We start from the raw sequence: 5341 nt of genomic DNA, 5'->3' as shown, positions 1-5341 counted from the left end.
CTGTGTTTCCATTCATCATCTGGCATGTACATGATGCCTTTCACGAAACCTATGGTTATAATGGACCATAATGCTGAATATGAGTGAACAGTGTGGTGTTCTTGTTGCTTAAAGAATCCAATAGCATACTGGGATATAGTGATAGAAGCATTGCTTGCAAGTCCAAGGGAAATGTTTATTTTTATTTATACAGCTCTGAGGATGTCCTTGCACAGTTATGGAATTATGCCATGATTAGAATAACAGAGACTTGGTGGGAGCTTGATGACTGGAGAATTGTCATGGATGGGTACAAACCTTTCAGGAAGGACAGGTGGAGGAGATCCAGTATGAAGCTTGAGATAGTCCTATTGAGGGTTTCTTGGTTAGGGTCTGAGGGGAGAGCAACAAGTGTGATGTCATTGTGGGGGGTCTGCTAGAAACTCCGGACCAGGAGAAAGTGATGGATGAGGCTTTTTTCACATGGCTAACAGAAGTTTCCCAATCACAGGCCTTGGTTCTCATGGGGGGGACTTGAATCACCCTGACATCTTCTGTGAGGGCAGTACAGCAGTGTGCATGCAATCCAGGACATTTTTGAGTATTGGGGGCAACTTCCTGGTGCAAGTGCTGGAGCAGCCAACTAGGAGCCATGTTCTTCTTGAACTGCTGCTCACAAACAGGGAGGAATTGGTGGGGAATGTAGTGGATGGCGACTTGGGCAGCAGGGACCATGAGATAATTGAGTTCAGGATCCTGAGGAAAGGAAGGATGGAAAGAAGCAGAGTAAGGGCCCTGGACATCAGAAAAACAGACTTCGACTCACTGGGGGAACTCATGGGCAGGATACCCTGGGAAGGTAGACTGAGGGGGAGAGGAGTCCAAGAAATCTGGCTGTACTTTAAAAAACCCTTGCTGAGAGTATAGGAACAAACCATCCCAATGCACAGGAGGACTAGCAAGTATGGCAGAAGACCAGCTTGGCTTAGCAGGGAACTCGTCAGTAAACTAAGTCACCATAAGGAAATATATAAGTAGAAACTTGGACAGATAAGTAGGGAAGACTATAAGAGCATTGCTTAGGCATGTAGGGATGAGGTCAGGAAGATGAAAGTGCAATTGGAGTTGCAGATAGCAAGGGATGTGAAGGGTAACAAGAAGGGTTTCTACAAGTATGTCAGTAGTAAGAGGAGGATTGGGGAAGTGTGGGTCCCTTACTGAATGGGGGGGGGCAACTTTGTGACGGAGAATGCAGAAAAGGCTGAAGTGCTCAATCCCCTTTTTGCCTCAGTCTTCACAAGCTAAGTCAGCTCCGAGACTACTGCACCAGGCAGCACATTTTGGGGAGGAGGTAAGCAGCCCTTAGCAGTGAAAGAACAGTGTAATTTACCGTGTCACTCTCTAGACGAGTGCCTTGGCTTTTTAGTTCGACTTGGCACTACTGCTGCCTTCTGAGATGACCGCTTGACATACTGCGTAGACTCTCAAGGTTCCTGAGGATTCTCTCCTGCCACGTCTTTCCCAGAATTAATAGTTAAAAGGGAGGAAGATCTTACTCCTACCTCCCTCAGTGCCTTGTTGTCTTAAACATAGTGTCATCAATTCATAGATTGTAAGGCCGGAAGGGACCTTGGAAGTTCATTGGGTCCAGACCCCTGCACTAAACAGGAAAGGTAACTGGGGGTCAGGTGACTCCAGTAAGGTGACTGTCCAGTCTCCTCTTGCAGATTTCCAGAGCAGGTGACTGCACCACCTCTGAGGGGAGCTTATTCCATAGTCTGGACACCCTGACCATGAAGAAGTTTTTCCTAATGTTGAGCCTGAATCAATCTTCCAGGAGTTTGTGTCCATTACCCTTGGTTTTCCTCTTGGGTGCCCTGGTGAACAGTTTTTCACCAATCCCTTGATGTACTTCCCTAGTGTAGCAGTAAGCTGCTACCAGGTCCCCTCTCAGCCTTAGGGCTTTACCTCTCCTTCACCCACCTAATGCCAACCAGATGTTGTTAAGGTCTAGTTGAATTGAACTCAGGGTGTCTGTCCTCACCTGGACAAACTACAAATTCTCCATTTTTATACACAGACTTTGGGTCTAGAAACAGTCTTTTTCTTATCTCAAGGTTGTATTGTTCATTATGTTACCTTCTAGGCAGTATTAGGGTAGGGCTGCATGTTTAGACTCGGTGCTTCAACTCATGTACTCATAAATTCACTTTGCTTCAAATCTCTTCTCTTTTAGGTTTGCTGTTGATCCATCTCCGGTCTGTGACATCAGGGATCCATGCTTGCCTCAACAGTGAGTTTCCCAGCTCCTCCAAGCCAGTTATGGTGAGAAGCATCTCAGAGTCTGGCTTCCACCAATCACCCCTACTGGGGCAAACCCCCTCAGTGTGTTGCTCATATTCCCTCAAAGACAGCTCTTCCAGTCCTGCTCGGATGTTCCTCCAGTTTGCTTTTGAATCAGCAAACATGGGTTGCGTGTCAAATCACTGCCGGCATGCATTTACAAAGCATGCCCAGGCCAGCACTGGAAGTCTGCTCCAATCAACAGCCAGACCTACACAAGCTATCAGGGCTGGCTGAGGGCTTGTTTGCTTGCCTGCCACTCTAACTACTGACAGGGGTGTTGTAGAAGCTCCATAATGCAAGCCAGGGTTTTGTTTGCTTTCTCTTAGTCCTGGTTCTCAATTCTTAGTCCTGATTGTTGGTACTTGGCATTAAATGTTCTAGTGTGGTGCCTGCTTCTCAGTTCCCTGTTCCTCAGTCTGTTCCCTGATTCCCTAAACCTCTGCCGAGTTCCCTGCCTGTATCCATTTCTCACTTACCTCCTGCCAACATTAACCCTTTGGCTCTTGGTTATATTACATGTTATAAATATTAACCAACTCCAATTACCTCCCTGCTAGTCTGGATTACTTGTCTGATTTATCATAAATATCACATTACAAATAACTTAGAGTGAGAGGAAGTCAATTGTTGCTACTGGATTTATGACCTAGATGCCTTTGTTCTGGGCAGACCCAAACCCTCAGACTGACCACAACCTTCCCATTGGATAATCAGTGAATTTTAATGATACACAGTGATAGCAGATAAGAATGATGCAAACAATTCTATATCTACCAGTCCCAGGGTGGTCATCAGAGTCAAGATACATCTGGCCAGCCAGTACATGAGCTTCACTCTGAAGTTCCTAGTTCCCTCTTGAATGTCAGATGTCAACAGCCTGAAGGTTGGAGGCCAAGCTCATGTGCCCTCCCACCCCCAATGGGGTGCATGAGATGGGCTGGTAGTGTGCCCTCTGTTCGTGGTGGCCTCAGGTTTCCCTCTCCGGGACTGTTTGCTGCTCTGAAATCCCTTCTTTTGTATTATTTTTTCCCTCCTGATGACTCTTCATTCATGAGCATTGCTGATTTGTCTTTCTGTGGTTGTCATACTGTCCACATTCTATCCTATCAGCATAATCCTTTGTTTCACAAACCCATCACATGCACACATCCCAATTTGGGCTTTACTGATCTTCTCCTAATTTCATCTCTTCCCCCAAAACCAGAAATCCCAAGGGCTCTAGAGTTGGGCACTGTGACCTGCTGACACCTTATGTTATGGTAGAGTGTGGAACATGTCTTTACTTTCCCAGCCTGCATGTCTGTTTACTGCTTGCCTGTCAGACACAGTGGGGCTTGGAGAAACTCTATCACAGACAGACTTTTTAGAAATCAGTTTACCCCTACTGTTGCACTGGACATATCTACTTTACCTATAAGGCAATTACCAAAAGCAAACTTGTAAATACCATTTTCTAGCCAACATCAATAGTTTGGGGAACAACTCAGTAAGATATTCTAAACATCAAGATTGTCATTGAAATAAGCAGAGAGAGATGCCTGTCCAGCTCTTTCTGAAACTATCTGTGACTGCCTAGGAGAACTGAATGTTGGGTCTTTACAGCAGGTTGGACTAGAGGCCTCTAAGATCTTTTCTAACTCTGATGTTAAGTGGACAAAAGAGCCATTCAGAAAATAGCAGAATGAAAGGAGATAAATTAAGGGACAAGGGCTCATGAGTAGGGAATGCCAATGTTTCACACAGTGCCTTGAAGGCAGTGAAAAAAACAACAATTTGAATTTCAAACACTGAAGGTACTTGAGGGAATGCAAAATTAGTAGGATAATTAAATGAAGTTAAAATTTACCTAACAGCACCAAATGTGCATCTAGGAACTGAAAACCAGCTGTACTTTCTGCCTGTCTTGTTTTTTATCAGTAATTAAGGTATTGCAGTTAACATTTTGCTAACTATTATTTAGGCTGTTGAGAGTACCACTCAATCTTTCATAGCACAGAGGAACCAAGATAAATATTTACTCATTTAATTATTTTTTCAGCAAAGAAAGAATTTGCCTCAGACAAAAAGGAGAAAATATGTTAAGTACTTTTTATAGTAGCTTTTCTATACTTAATAATCTCTGCTTTATTTTAATCTGTCCTATTCTTGATAATTGTGCATATTTATCATCTGTACTTTCACATATAAATAACACCAATTTAGCATTCCTTTTCAGCAGTTTACTGATATGTAGCTACCAACACTCTACACTTCACTTTTGACTCTAGGCCTTTCTGAGCAAACATTAGTGGTACATCTATCAATTTTCAGTGTCTACTTATTTACAAATATATTAGTGACAGTGATCCATCTTTGACTAAACCCCTTGGTCCCTTTGGGATACATATGCTGTATGGTATTCCTCAAGCAGTTTTGATGGATGTAGCTATTCCCATCATTCAGTGAGTACAGGGAGCTTTGGTAGTGAGGCATATATACATGTTTTTAATTAAAGAAATGTTATGAAAAATTAGTAAAAACTTGAAAACATGCTGTTTTTTATTCTCTCTACTTGCCTTAGCATCTCACTCAAACTACCAGATAAAGGAAAAGGATTGGTCAAACTTCTGCTGCTGCACAAAAGTCTGTTTTAGGAGCATGTCAACTAGGGACAAAAGTTACACATAAACCAGTTCAAGTGATCAAAAATTGGTTGAAGCGCATAACAGAACATAAGTTCAGTGCACATAACCCAGTTTCAAAATGGCTGAAACTGATGTAAGATAAACCTGGTTGAATGTAGTATCAGATTTAACTGATTTGGGTCAAACCAGTTTATGGAACTTCTGTCCCAGACCCCTTCCTAGTTTAAGATAAATCAGAGGCCCCCCATCATCCCAGCATGCTTTTCAGCCCTGAGCTGAGCTGTCTTCTCCAGAGAGCAGGGTTGGACCCGCCCTTCTTCTCCCTAGCCAGAACTCCAGCTGGCTGAGAAGGAGGTGGTAGACAGCATCTACCAGACTTCCCTCTGCGCCCC

General features: G+C 43.6%; 1 long non-coding RNA gene across 1 annotated transcript in view; it reads left to right on the top strand.

Moving 5' to 3' along the window:
* The first annotated feature begins 494 nt into the window (after nucleotides 1–494).
* The window catches only part of LOC109306365, a 14505-nt gene continuing 9658 nt past the window's right edge, over nucleotides 495–5341 (top strand). The window contains exon 1 of the long non-coding RNA XR_002099961.1: nucleotides 495–580. This is a non-coding gene — a long non-coding RNA (uncharacterized LOC109306365). The remainder of the gene's footprint in view (nucleotides 581–5341) is intronic.

The sequence above is a fragment of the Crocodylus porosus genome, unplaced genomic scaffold (genome assembly GCF_001723895.1).
Source record: "Crocodylus porosus isolate Cpor-Errol unplaced genomic scaffold, CroPor_comp1, whole genome shotgun sequence".
Classification (NCBI taxonomy): domain Eukaryota; kingdom Metazoa; phylum Chordata; order Crocodylia; family Crocodylidae; genus Crocodylus; species Crocodylus porosus.
The sequence above is the reverse complement of the archived record's forward strand: the minus strand, read 5'-3'. Positions and strand labels throughout refer to the sequence as shown.